The following is a 15,355-nucleotide window of genomic DNA, read 5'->3' as shown; positions in this document are numbered from 1 at the left end:
TTTGAAGTTCACGGGAAAGGACGTCTCCCTTGTGCTGTTCATTCGCACTGTTCCTTGCGCTGCAGCGTAGAAGAGCTGCCTTTCATGCTGTGTGTGCTTCCCCTGCCCCTTCCAACGAGGACAAATCACCCAGCTACTTCTGATGCCCACCAGGCCCGAGTCCAGGCGCTGAGCTGGCTCCCAGCGTTTGCTGAGCTGAGTGGAGTTGAGTATAGCTGTTGCTCCCAACCTCTGTTGAGACTCTGCCCTTGACATTAAGAAGTGACAGCACCATGGTCCTCTCTGGGAAGGCAGCAGGTATAGCAGGACATCGCGTTACGGATGCCCCCTTTGTTTTGCTTGAGCCTTACAACCATGGGCGAGGCTGGGAGAGGGTGGCGGTAGCGGCATTTCACACGGGCGGGAACCGGATTTTCCTGAGGGACTCTGGGAGCCACGGAGCTGGGCTTTGGCCCTGGTGTCCTGGCGCCAGGCGCAGAGCTCTTTTCTCTCTCCCTTATCCCTGAGTCTGTCTCAGTATCATTCCACTGCAAGCGGCATTGCTGCAACAGCACCTTGGCTCTGCCGTTTGGGAGCTGTGGGACCTGGAGCAAGGTTTATCTTTCCCAGTCTCTGTTTCTTCATCGGCTCACTGAAGCTCAGAGGCCCCAGGTAGCATTCCCCAGGGCTGCTGCACAAGGAAAAGGAAATGATGCAGCTGAAGAGTCCCACACAGCGGCTGTCCCTTCCTAGCGACAAACTGCTTAATGGGAGCAATGGAAGCTCTTCCTGCTGCTGAGGCCAGTCAATAGTAGGACCAGCCATCATTTTTGAGCTCTCACTGTGTGCCAAGATGCCACACTAAGTGCTCCTTAAAGCCCTTCTACCATTGAAGGTAGGTACTGGGGTAGATCAAATTGTTGTTCAAACCATTTCTGCCTTTCCCTGGGGGATCATGCTCTCCTCTCCCATTCACTTGGAGTCATCAGTGGTATAGTCTCTCAAATCAATATCTCTCTCTCTCTCTCTCTCTCTCTCTCTCTCTCTCTCTCTCTTCCTCCCTCTGTTTCCCCATCTTCTGCCACTGAAATGGCAAGGCCTAGACAGGGGCTACATCTAAGTCTGGGCAACATTGAACCTGACCTGGATCCGCAGAGCTGAAACAAATCCACTGTGAACATGGAACGTGAAAAAGAAATAAACTTCTGTGGTTTAACACAGCGTAACTTGGTTTAAATGGACATGATAATAAGGGACGTGGAGGCACAGATCAGATCGGGCAATTGCCCGAGATGGCACTGCCAGCAGGTGGCAGCGTCCCTCTAACCGCAGGCCCCCTGCAGCACCAGGTCCTCTGGGGCCCAGAGTCTGGGCAAAGGCAGCCTCTCCCTTGTCCTTTCCCTGCTTCTCTGCAGCAGGGCACAGGGAGCCACTTTCTTATTCTGCAGACGCTCTTGTGGGGCTTCCAGGCCCTGCACCCCTCCCTGCCTGCTCCTCAGCATCCCCCTTACCCGCCACGGCAGCCTGACTCCGTAGTTACAGCACAGGCTTGAGAGTCAGACAGAATCCAAAGGTCCAATCCTGCCCCAGCTCTGTGGCCAGAGGCACGTCACTCATCCACTCTGAGCACCAGGTTTTGAGAGGAAGACTAGGGTAAATGCCTCCCTCACAGGCTGTTGGGAGCATCATCAACCCAGCGGGCATGCATGAGGGGGACATGCCGGCCATGCGGCCACTCGTGCCCTCACCTGAGCATCTTTCCTACCTCACTTGACCCTACCCTTCTCCCTCTCTGGTCAGTTCATCCATCAAATTGAACTAAAAGATCCAGGAACAAATTAGTTAGATCCATTAGCAATTGCTCAACCTTCAAACCCATCCATAATCTCCTCACCTCGCCACCCCTCAGCTTCCAGCCTAGTGCGGTCACCGTCCTCTCATCTGGATCACCGCAGTGGCCTCCTAACTGCTCTCCCTGGTCCCACACGGCACCTGCAGCTCGCCTGTTACCATGCAAGTCCCACCACGTCCCTCCTCCACTCCCCACCTCCCGAAGGCTGTGTCTCATGGCTCATATGCCTCTAGGCTTTGGGTAAACCGGCACCATGGCCCTCTCAGAGCTCACCTCCTCTGCTTCCCCCACCACTCACACCAGCCACACTCAACTCCATGCTCTTCTGTGAACACCTCAGGCCATGCCCCATGTCAGGTCTTTACCCACATTCTCCCCTCGGCCTCAGACATCCGCAGGGACCACTCGCACACTCGCACTCGCGTCTCTGCTCTGATGCTGCTGGACCAGAGGAGGCCTTCCCAGACAGCAGTTACAAACACAGCACTCCGCCGCCTCCCAGAGTCACTTTCCAGACCCTCACTTACCTTCCTCTTCTTCACAGCACCATTGCACCTGGAACACTGTATTTGCTTACTCTGTCTCCCCTGCTCGAATGGACGGAATTGCTCTGAGAGCTGCTGTAACCCCAGTGCCTAAAATCACTGCCTGACATGTGGTGGGTATTCAGTACATTTTATTAGAAGAATGATTGGATGGATAATACTGGATTCTTGAACTAAAAAGCAACACTAAGGCCACAGAGAAGCAAGGAAGGCATCCAATAGTCAGCAGAGAGCAGCAGGAAAATGGAACAGACACAGAGAGGAAGGCAGAAATTAGATACCTTTTGTCCCAAGAAAGATGGATAAAGGGGCTGCCATTCCTGACTTCTAAGGTCATGTTCCAGGGGGTCCAGCTGTTTCATGCCCTGGGATATAATAACACTACAGACTGTGTGCGCACACACACCACACACACCACACATGCACATATGCCACATCACACACACACCCATGCATATGCATACACACACATAGACACATACACACCACACCATGCAGACACATGTACTGTGTAGAGCAGCTACAGTGTTTGGACAGGTTCAAGCTCAGACTAATGAGAGGGCACAGTCCTCTCATTGCCACGTGCAAGTCCCAGCTTGGAGGGCAGAGCACTCCCAGCACAATTATAGCCAACAGCTATAGCTGTAAGCTCGAACCTATGGTCCGATCACGTGGCCCCACTAGTCGGAGTGATGTTGGCTTGATAGAGTTCAGGTGCATGTAGTTGAGTAGGAGTGAAACCCATGAGAATGTTGTAAACATCTTGACCACATCCTTACTTTGCCTCGTGGAATCTGGCTATAAAATAAAGACATGGCTTGTAGTCCATGTCGCTGTCTCTCCATCAGAGAGGCAGCGTCCCACTGAGACCCAGCTTTCATTCTCTTGTCTGTCTTTTCTCCATCCTTCACCGCCTCCTCTCAGGTTCACCCTTGGCCATGCTGGCACGGCACAACACACACCACACATGCACATACACCACATGACACACACATCCATCCATATGCATACATACCATACACACACATAGACACATGCACACCACCACCACACTGTGCAGGCACATGTACCACACACCACATCACATACCACACAACACACTTCACTGGAATGCCCTTGAGTGAGTTTCTGAGTCTTGCTGCCTAATGATCCACACAGTGGCAGTGTGTACACAGCCCACACAGAACCAGGCTCACACTAGTGTTCATTAGTGTGAGTTCCTTTCTCCCATGGAAGCTCCAGCTCTGAGCAGTTCCCAAGGTGAGCACTTGCCCAGTGTTCATGTCCATGTACTCTTTCCTTAGAGTCATCACCTCGTCCCCTTACCCCCCATCTTTCTCCTGTCCCCCTCCATCCGCCTGCCTTCCCACTTTGTAGCACTTCCAGTCCCTCCATCTGTCTTCTCCACTTGCTTTGTTCTCTGCTGTTCCCCCTGCAAAACCAACGCCCCTCCCAACTGCCCCGTCTGGCAAGAGCGCCTTTGACTTGCAGGCATTCTGGTCAGAAACCCAGAAGTCATCTTGAGCAGCCATGTCCATCACCCCTGCATCTGTCCATGCAGCCTGCTGATTCCTCGCAAACACTTCCCGGAGTAACCTCTCTTTTCCATTTCCACGGCTTCATCCAGGAACCCTCCACTCAGCCCAGAACAAGTCGGGTCCCCTTTACGCTCTAAGAGCCCCTGCACGTTCATTCGCAGCCTTCGCATGCTTTGTCACCGCCTGCCTGAGAGAACGTTGCGTTACTGCCTCTCTCCCCGGCTAGACTATACACTCCACAAGGACAGTTCTCAATAAATGCTGTTGGATGGCAAATGGAGCTGTTTTTTCCTTTGTTTCTCTGTCCTCGTCCCCAGCTATGATGGCAGTTCCTGAAGGACAGAGCTGTGTCTATTGCTGCTTGTTTCGCCCCCAGCCTCAGTGCTGAGCCCAAAACCAAGAGCGCACTAGGTGCTCGACAAGTAAGGGCGTACATTACTGTGTCCCCGTCAATCAGGCAGATGTTGAGTTTGTTTGGGGAAAAGCCAGATTCCACTCCCAAGCGACCAGTCCCGTAACCAGGCCTTGCCGGCCCCAGAACCCGATAACCTGATGTCGGTGTTGCCCAGCGGCCCACCAGGCTGGCGGAGTTTCCTTCCTTTGCCTCCTGACATGGCAGTAATTAGAAACAGCCGTCGCCACCACATTGCGTTCCCCAGAGCGCCCTGCAGGATGCGCGGAACACGTGTAGCTGCCAGACCCCCTGCCGGGAAGAGAATAGAGGCATCATTTGCTGAACACGGCCAGGGTGACGGTGACGGCGAGGGGGATGAGACGCTGCATAGCAAATAGCTGCCTCATCTACCCTAAAGCCCTAAATAATTTCTCCACTTGAAAAAAATGAGAGAGAGAGAGAGAGAGAGAGAGAGAGAGATGCACAATTAATTTTTCATGGAGATCATCCCACTTAGAAGCTGAGGGAAGGGCTGCGCATACTAAGAGCCGGGCTTGGGAGGCCACGGTCGCGGCTTAGACAAAGCCGCCGAGAGGGAAGCAAAGCAGGAAACGGTGGCATTTCCGTGGCTCCTGTGGACCTGGGGCGGCAGGACGGAGGCTGCCTGCGTGCTCTCTCTCATCTCTACGTCCCGCTCTGGGCTCTGACGTGTCGCTTTCACTGGCGTATTTGCCACAACAACCCTGGGGGCCGACTTCTCCTTTTCTACAGGAGGAAACTGAGGCTCAGGGAAGTCAGGCGCCGCGGCCACGGTCACCTGGCCAGTGGGAGGCCGAGCAGGACGCCAAGGCCAGCGGGCTCCCCACGCGCAGGTCCGCCCCAGGCCCCACAGGCATTGGGGAGGCGCTGGGTGGCCATCTGTCTAGACAGCATGGCAGGCTGGCCTTCACCCCAGCCAGTTGCCCATCCAGGTTTCTCTGCGCATGTTAACCGTTTACACTCTGCCTTAGCCCCGAAGTGAAGAGCAGGCAGGAGCAGGCGAAGGTGGCTGACTCTCCGCCTGGCCCTCCGAGTAGGGGTCCCTCCAGCGTGACACCCAACACTGCTGGGGAGAAGAAGGTAAAAACATCAGCTCAGAGACACCCACCCCTGCCAGCCATTTCCTCTGCCACCTCACTACTGTGAGACCCGGGCAAATGGCTTAACCTCTCTGTATTTAGTCCCCAGGGCTGCTGGAAGAAAGTACTGCAAACTGGGCACCTTAAAACAACAGACATGTATCCTCTTATAGTTCTGGAGGCTAGAATTCTGAAATCGGGGTGTCACCGAGGGTTGGTTCCTTCTGAGGGCTCTGAGGGAGAATGGGGTCCAGGCCGCTCTGCCAGCTTCTGGTGGCTGTGGCCTTCCTAGGGGTTGCGTGACTGGAGGAGGCTTCACTCCAGTCTCTGCCCCATCTCCTCCCTGCGTGTCCTTCTCTTCCTATAAGGACAGCAGTCCTACTGGATTAGGGGCTGCCTACTCCAGTGTGACTAACGAATGCAACTACCCTATTTTTTAAAAGTATTTTTTATAATTTTTATTTATTTCAAAGAGGATGTGTGAGAGAGAGATAGAAACATCAATGATGATAGAGAACCATTGATCGGCTGCCTCCTGCACATCCCCTACTGGGGATATAGCCCCAACCTGGGTATTCGCCCTGACCTCCTGGTTCATAGGTAGATGCTCAACCATCCAGCCACACTGGCCCGGCTGCTACCGCCCTATTTCCACATGAGGTCGCTCTGAGGTGCTGGGGTTAGGATCTCAACGCACCTTTTGGGAGGACAGAATTCAACCCTCTGCCTCTGTTCCTCCTAAAAGAAGAACAGCACACACTTCGCAGGGTGTTTGTGAGGACTGGCTGAGTTAGCACTTGGCGGGGACTCAGAGGAGAGCCTAGTATGCAGTATGAGTGCCACATGTGTTACTTGTGATTAATGATGTCATTATCACTGCTTGTGGAGGGGATGGAAGTGTCCCTTTTTCTCCGAGACACCAGCTGAATAGACTGTATCCTATATAATAAAAGGGTAATATGCAAATTGTCCCCTCAACCTGGAGTTCGATGGGAGTTCAACCAGGAGGCGGGGTGGCCTGCCAACTGCCCAGGGCCCCTCCCCATGGCCAGCCCTGCCCAATCGGCCCAATTGGGGGCAGGATGACCAGACCCCACCCATGCACGAATTCGTGCACTGGGCCTCTAGTTTTCATATAGAAATAGCTCTATTCCCACAACTAGAAGTTTAAATATTCATTAGCTTGGGTCCTTAGTGGCATATGAAGGAAATCTCCTCGGGCCAGCACCCAATCGGCCCAATTGGGGGCAGGATGACCAGACCCCACCCATGCACGAATTCGTGCACTGGGCCTCTAGTTTTCATATAGAAACTAGCTCTATTCCCACAACTAGAACTTTAAATATTCATTAGCTCAGGTCCTTAGTGGCATATGAAGGAAATCTCAGGCCAGCGTTAGCAGAGAGGGGAGAGGCTGGGAAAGGGGGAAGCAAGAATTCCCCAAACAAAAGCAAGAATTCCAGGAGGGTTGGGAAACCGAGGTCTGGGGGGCTGTAGGGAGTTCAGAAGCCCAGCTTTCTAACATTTCTCTCTGCATACCTTCTCTGCTCCTTCACCTCCCTGGGTGCAGACCCTTACTGCCTGTGTGATTTGGGGTGACTTACTGAACCTCTCCATGCCTCAGTTTCCTCATCTGAAAGAGGGATGAGCATAGGGTAAAATGAGTTAATAACATGTAGAGCGTTTAGCATGGCACAGAAGAGCACTTAGCGTGTGTTAGCTGTTATTGTTCTCTCTGCTCGGGCAGACCCTTACTGCCTGTGTGATTTGGGGTGACTTACTGAACCTCTCCATGCCTCAGTTTCCTCATCTGAAACAGGGATGAGAATAGGGTAAAATGAGTTAATAACATGTAGAGCGTTTAGCATGGCACAGAAGAGCACTTAGCGTGCTCTCTGTGCTTGACTTTTCCTGCTGTTCTGTCTACAAGGAGGAAAACAGCTGCCGACCACCCCAGAGGTTTTCCCAATCCTCCCTTCACGAGAACAATCCAGGCTGGGGCCGAATATCCTCTTGGCAATGCCTAGTTGCTGAAGAGCGTCAGGCCAGCCCAGGTGGGGGCCTGCCCTTGTGGTCTGTGGCAGGCTGATCCATGTCCAAGGCCATCCCCTCCCTTTTCCAAACGCCTCCTGCTGGAGAGGCCCAATTGTAAGTGTGCTGCCTAGACTTTCAGGGTCAGATCCCATCCTCACCACCTTCTCTGATTTCCCACAACACCTCGATTAAGACCCATGTTGTCACTCTGGTTTAGAAGGCCCTCCCAGATCTAGCCCCTGCCTGCTTCTCAGCCCTTTCCCATGCTCTGCTGGCCTTGCCAGGCACGTTGGCCTTCTTTCTGTTTTCTGTTCCTTAAGCACAGCAAGCTTGTGGCCTCCCCAGGACCTTTGCATGTGCCAGTCCTGCTGCCTAGAATAACTTTCCCCAAGATTTCCACATGACTGTCTTTTCTCACTATTCAGATCTCTGCTCAAATGCCACTCACCTTCCCAGAGAGACCTGCCCTGACCTCTTTATCTAACAGCAGCTCCTATCGCCACCCCCAGTCACACACTCTTCATCGCCTGGTTGTCATTTCTTCATAGCAGTGATCACTGTCTGGTTCTATCTTGTCTGCTCATGAGCTTGCTTAGTTATTTTCAGTCTACTCTCCACAGAACATAAGCCTCATGGGAGTAAAGACATTATTTGTCTTATTCTCTCTGATGCCCCCCACACCCACAGCAGAGTTTATATAGCCCATATACTCACAACGATTGGGGGAATGAACACATCTATGAATGAATGAACTCTGAACCTGGCATCACGTGAGTGGTGGTCAGAAGTTTCTCTTTGCTTTGGGTCGTGCCATTAGCGAGCCTTCCTAACGTTGCACCGCCCACTCCAGGGTGCCAACAACACGCGATCAGGCCCTGCTGCACCGTTAGCTTCTCAGACCCCCATATTCAGTAAGACTTATATCTTTTGGAAATTTTGTACCAGCTTTTTGTTTTCCTGTTGCCCTAGTTTTACTCAATTGCCCATAGTATAGTTCTCCAGTTACTATGTTAAATATCACTAATAGCATTTATCAAAATCAAGCAAGGCTTTTCTCCCCTTTAGTCCTGAGCAATCACAGAACTTTTCCAATCCTCCAGTTTATTATGTAATGTTATCATCACCCAAGGATGCAAGATGATTTATTTGTTTACATGGGTGCGGATTGTTCAAATATGCCTTTATCTGCTCTGGAGTAGCCATTCTTCTTCTATTGCCTTAATTGTATCTTATTAGACATCTTGGTTTTGTTTTATGTTGTGTGGCCTCGGGATATACTGATGCGTTTAAACATCCTCACAACCACTTGGATATATTGCAAGTCATTTATTTATACTCATTGTAACTTGTCTAGGAGCTAAGAAACCATCGTGGATCACTCTCTTACAAAGAAAAACTAAGCCAAGGGCCTTTCTCCTGCATCCTGATGGGCAAACACCCAGGCTCCGGGAAGGGTGTTTACATCTCCCTCCCATGCTATGCCCATCCTAGCTCCTTTCAAGAGGAAGAGAAGAGAACGTAGAAACCGCCTCAACTTGCAAAGAGGTCCCTGGTAGCACAGGGCCAGAGTGTCCCGGCACCACCACCAAGGGTTTTATACAAGGCTTCTCCGTACAGACGCTAACTGGTCTCTGGTCCTCAGAGCACCCAGGAAAGGAAAGCGGCCTGAGGAATCACCCTGCCCTGGTCTCACTCCACCCTCTTTCCTCAGCTCCTTTTTGGAGTTTGATTCTTGTGGGTTTGGTTGCTGAACGTTTCCTCTCTGTGTCCCATGCGTTACTGAGTCCACCCGCAAGATCAGAGCACTGAGCTGGGGTTGGATTTCTGTTAGAAAGGGACAGCCTCCCCCTAGGGTCCTGGAGGTCTCGGTCCCCTCCGTCAGGAGGAGCTGTCTGTCCCTGTGACCTCCTCCTCAGCCTGCACCTCGGGTGGCTGCGGGCGATGGCTAACAGGGTCTTAGTCTAGAGCCCCCGATGGCGGAGGCCTAGCAGGATGGAGTCACTTCCCTGAGGTATATCCAGAAGTGGAGGCTCGAGCAGCCGCCCATTTCAGTGGAAAAGACCCGAGGCAGCCTAGTTTGGCCTGCAATTAAGTCTCCTCTTTAATGAATCGCTCAGGGGACTTTTCCAGCTTTCCTTCTGGTTTTATGGTTTTCTTCAGATTCTTTTCCCTGCCTTGTTCTCTCCCCTCCTCCCCCCGACTCCACACCCTCCCGTCTGGAGCTGGAGAAATCGCTTCTTCTCCTGCTGAACCTCCTGGTTTATGGTCGCTGGCACAGACGCTTCCCTGTGGCTCCTGAGCTTCCCAATCATGTCCTTCCTAATAGGAAGCAGCAGGCTCAGAGGCATTGCATTGTCCTCTTTCCAAGTCATAAAATTCTCTCCCTTCCTCTGGGATGCTGCCGGGGTCTCTCCGTGGATAACGGCAGTTAAACCCCGCACGTGTCCTGCTGGTAGACCCTGTTTAGGGTGACCTGTGGCCCAGCGGCCAAGCCATCACCGGTTGGCTCGGTGAAATTTTCCAGAACACTTAAATATCCAGCTCTCGCTGCACCACGATGAGCTGTGGATTAATATGACTCATGTTACTGTAGTCAATAAAGGCCATGAAAGCCACGGAGGTCCGTGTGGCTGACCCAGCGCCCCTTCGTAGAGCAGAGCCGGGCAGCCCCTTTGCTGGACTGCAAGCTCTGCCGCAGGAAACAGCAAATTTTATTCTCTCCATCCTCCAGCCACTCAGAGTGTCTCTCTGTCCTTGCTCTCCTTGCTCCAGTCCCTCTACCCCCACCCACCCCCAGGCTCCCAGAATACAGAGAATGGAAAGCATAACCTTCTAATGTTTCGGACGCTAAAGAAAAACACCTAGCTATGGGCGCAGTGGGTTTTCTACTTGAAGAGTGCCCTTCCTCCTTGAATGCAAAACCTTTTACAAAACTGCCATTTCCTCATATAGAAGAGGAGACCGGTTTATTTAAAAAAGGGGGGATGGAGCTAGACACAGATAGAAGATAAGTTGGCCCAAGGTCCTATTTGGGAGTCAGAGACGGAATAAGAAGTGGTTGCGGGACTTTTCCAGAAGGTGCTGTGCGGCCCAGCTACCCTCGCGGTGCTCTGAGCACTGGCTCCGCGGCAGGCGGTGGCCGGGAGCCCTCCAAGAGGGCTGGCCTGGGACCCTTCTCTGCTTTGTATCTTCTCAGAGCTCTAGGGCCGGGAAAATACAAAGCACCTTTCCCAGTCCCGGGCTACCCTGTCAGTTCCCACGAATTAGCCGGAGACTCCTGTGTGTTGAATGAACTGCCAAGGCGCCACCCAAGCTGGGCTCCCAACGCTGAAATCATAATTACACCAGCACAGGTTCCACAGGGGACCCAGCTAAGACGTTTGACATTAACAGAGAGGAATAGCGTGACTGCTTATGTAAATTACATCACAGGATGCAAAGGAATTTAATTATTTTCGGTTGCTTTGGCAGCAACACCCAATGACTTTTAACGAAATATTTAACAAGGATTTGTTCTTCACGTTGAGTCCTATGAGATTTTTTTTTCCTGGAGTAGATATCCATTCTCAAACAGTTAAAAGACAATGTATGGAAATACAACCTCATGTTCATAAAACTGAGGAAAACGTTGATTTTAAAAACTGCCTGTTTAGCGTGGGTAAGCTGCGTGCCCTGGTGTGTGCAAAGCAGTTCCTGCGCTCGTCCTGTTGAAACTTTCATCCCAGCAGGGGAATGAATGGGGCGAGGGGAAGGCAGGCGGGGCAGAGGTGGAGCCAGCCTCCGGAGTCAGTCTCCTGGGGTCAAATCCCAGTTCTGCCACGTGGGCCGAGGCAGGAATGGGGCCGCCCTGAGCCTCAGATGGTGAAATGACAATCACCATCTTCTGCCCTGTGGCCCAGAGGCCTACGCGAATTAATTTATGGGAGTCTCTTCGCTCCACGCCGGCCACATAAGTGCTGGAGAAACAGTAATGATTATTATGAAGAGGAATGTGGCACATTTCAAGCATGCCCATGCAAACTAGGACGGGGGTGCCGTGGAGGAGGGAGGACCTGCAGGCTGAGCTATGCGGGGCCACGGCAGTTGGAGGAGAGAATATTTTATCTATGAAATGTGGACGGTGCAAGAGACAGACGGGTGTTGACTTAGAAGAAAGTGCCATTCAGTAGAGCTTAAGAGACAGGCTGCCAAATTCTTTGAAGGCCATAACCATAAGACCTCTGAGAGAACTGTGTGAAAGTGAGAGGGAGAAAGAAAATGTGAGTAGCGGCCCAGACCACGCCAGCCCTTCACTGGTGTCGCATATTTGTGGGCATCTTGGCTAAAGCAAAACTTTATGGGGACAGATTTGTTTAGGGCAGTGGTTCTCAACCTTCCTAATGCCGCGACCCTTTAATACAGTTCCTCATGTTGTGGTGACCCCCAATTTCATTGTTACAAATTGAACATAATGAAAGCATAGTGATTAATCACAAAAACAATATGTAATTATATATGTGTTTTCCGATGGTCTTAGGCGACGCCTGTGAAAGGGTCGTTCGACTCCCAAAGGGGTCGCGACCCACAGGTTGAGAACCGCTGGTTTAGGGCTAAGGCCCCTCTGCCCTCTGGAGCTCAGCCCGGGAGCCTGCTACCTGCACCAGATCACCCTGTCTGCAAGGCCTCACGTCAGAGGAGTTTCTGGGGTGGGACAGCAGCTACTGCCCCCTGGTCTGTAAGGGAGGCCGGCTGTGCACTGTGGACAAACTGAGGTGCTTGAAGAAGGTTCAGAACTGCTCTGGTTGGGTGGCTTGGGTTGCAGGTTCGATCCCCAGTCGGGGTGCGTACAGGAGGCAACTGTCGATGCTTCTCTCTCACATGGCTATGTCTCTCTCACCTTGCGTACAGGAGGCAACTGATCAATGTTTCTCTCTCACATGGCTATGTCTCTCTCACCTTCTCTCTCTAAAAATCAATAAAAACATATCCTCAAGTGAGGATTTAAAAAAAAAGTATGTTCATTGATTTCAGAGAGAGAGGGAGAGGGAGAAAGAGATAGAAACATCAATGATGAGAGGGAATCATTGATTGGCTGCTTCCTGCACGCCCCACACTAGGGATTGAGCCCAAAACCCAGGCATGTGCCCTGACCGGGAATCAAACCATGACCCCCTGGTTCATAGGTCAATGCTCAACCACTGAGCCACGCCAGCCGGGCCTCAAGTGAGGGTTTAAAAAAAAAGGTTCACAGCTCACTGTTTTAAACAGGTCGTGGAATAATTGTTTTCTTCAAGAGAAACTGCTAAGAATATAAATTTTCTTTTGTCCTTGTGTTTAGGATTCCAAAAGTTAAATTTTAATCTTCTGTTACCACTATGTTAACCCCCGTGGTTAGAATGTTTGCTTTTTTCTTTCCTTGGTTCTGATTTTCTATTTTATTAGTCCCGTCTTTTATGCCCTTGATGTAAGCTGCCTGGAATTCCTGTTGGAAGAGATGAGAGCTACACCATAAAATAAAAATAAAGAGAAGACACTCTATAAAAGTTTGCTGAAGTTATTGAAGTGTCTAATGTTTCCACATAAACCGGACTGCTTCTGAAAAGCAAGTAACCACAAGAGAGAGCAATAACCAAAAAATGTTCTCCTTATTTTCTTGTTTATGTATGGGAATTCCACCTAGGAGAGCAATCCCGTTCCCCCGTTTCTTGCAGCCATAACACAAACCCCCTCTTTCCTGTGAGAGGATTCGAGAACCGGTGGGTGCAGATGCTTCAGAGGCTGGCGGCACAAGTTGCACACCATCTGTTCGTCCTCTGCCTGGAGGCATATACCGTTGCTCATTGGAGTGAGCATCCTCAACAGCTCATTTCAGCCCTATCCTTACCATCCTGCCACCACTGCCCTGCCCTGCCTCGCCTCCTGGAGGGGACAAAAGAGAGAAGAGAAAAGCAGAAAAACACACCTGCATCCTCAAGGATCAAAGAGATCTTGTCTGAAGCCATTCTTGAGGTTGCTATGGTGATGGACAATTCTGATCCTGGGGTGCAGGAGCCACTGGTGTGAGGAAAGCGTTGAGTTGAAGAGTTATGGCCAGATGGGTGGCGAGAGTGCCAGAGTGGCTCCCCACTTGAGAAAATGACTGGCTTATTCAGCCCACTCTCCACACTCCCGCAAAGCCTGCCGGACGGGAAGCCAGCCCTTCCACGCTCAGATTGAACATTACCTGGTCCTTCTCTGCATGCTCTGGAGGAGGCCTTTTTCCATTACGCTCTAATGGGCCCTGCAAGGATGTCCTGAAGAAGGGAGCAATTTGCCTCTGAGGGTTCTGATGTCAGTTGATTTGAAGAGGAGCCCAGTTTCTCCTCTAATGGACTCCCAGGGTGCTGCCTTTCCCACCACAGCCCCAAAGCTATAAACTTGTGAGCCTGGCCCACACCAGGACCGGCTTCTGCTTGCTTGTGGAGTGACAACAGGAATTGTAGGCAGATGCGGTCCGATGTCTAACCACACCTGAGGCCATCCTCCTCCAAAGCCTCGTCGCCATGTGCTTGTCCAGCCTTCCTTGCACACCTCTGTCCCTCTGTGTCCTAAACAACTGTGTGCTTTTCTCATTTTGAAATGACTTGTTAAATCCATTGGGTAAAATTCACGGGGTCTAACAACGGAGCCTAATTGTTTGTGCTGGCTAACCGAACTGGCAAGGAGAACAATGAACCATAAATAGAAGGAAGACAGGCAATGCCTCCATCCCAAGGCTGTGGGCCCCTGAGGAAAACGGAAGTTTGACATCCACACACATTCCTGGCCCATTCTCCTGACTGGCTCTCCTACAAGGTTGGGGAAGGCTCAAGTCCCTCTTACCCCAGCCTCCCTTGAATGCAGGAATGCCATGTGACATCATTCCGGCCAACGATGTCTGCTAGGGCCTCCTGGAAGATTACTGTTTTTCCCAATAAAAAAGTACCACCTCTTTCTTCCTTCTGCCTTCTCACTCTCTTGAATGGAGAAGTGATGACTTGAGCAGTGATGTGACCACCACGAGAGAGAGATGCAGGCGATCCATGAACCAAGGTCAGCGACGGCCAGGCTTCTTGTTTGAGAGGAAAATCATCCCTGTTTCTGTAAACCATTGTAGTTAGGCTGTTCTTTCACTGGCAGCCGAATGCCTTCCTCATTGATTTAGGCTCTCTCATTTCCATATTCTTTTTTTTTTCACTTAAAATTTTTTTTATTGAATTTACTGGGATGACATTGGTTAATAAAGTGATATAGGTTTCAGATGTACAATTCTATGATACATCATGTGTATATTGTGTTGTGTGTTCACCACCCCAAGTCAAGCCTCCTTCTGTCACCATTTATCCCCCTTTACCCTTTTCTAGATTCCCCCAACCCCCTTTCCCTCTGGTACTCAGCATACTGTTGTCTGTCTATGAGGGTTTTTGTGTGTTTTTTGGTGTTTTTTTTTTAATGTTTTATTGTTTGAAGTATTACATATAGTATTACATATGTCTCCTTTTCCCCCATTGACCTCTCCCCGGCCACCCCTAACTGCCCCCGTCCCCGCTCATGCCCTCACCCCCCTAGTGTCTGTGTCCATTGGTTAGGCTTATATGCATGCATACAAGTCCTTTGGTTGATCTCTTACCCACCCCCCATCTCCACCTTCCCTCTGAAGTTTGACGGTCTATTCAATGCTTCTCTGTCTCTAGATCTATTTTTGTTCATCGGTTTATGTTTACTGTGTTCCACAAGTGAGTGAGATAATGTGGTATTTATCTTTATCAATACAGCTCCTAGGGTAATGGAAACTAAGGAGAAAATAAACCAATGGGACTACATCAAAATAAAGAGCTTCTGCACAGCAAAAGAAACCATCAACAAAACAACAAGAAAGCCCACTGCATGGGAGAACA

This window comes from Myotis brandtii, unplaced genomic scaffold (assembly GCF_000412655.1).
Source record: "Myotis brandtii unplaced genomic scaffold, ASM41265v1 scaffold536, whole genome shotgun sequence".
NCBI classification, from domain to species: Eukaryota; Metazoa; Chordata; class Mammalia; order Chiroptera; family Vespertilionidae; genus Myotis; species Myotis brandtii.
This window is presented reverse-complemented; position numbering follows the sequence as displayed.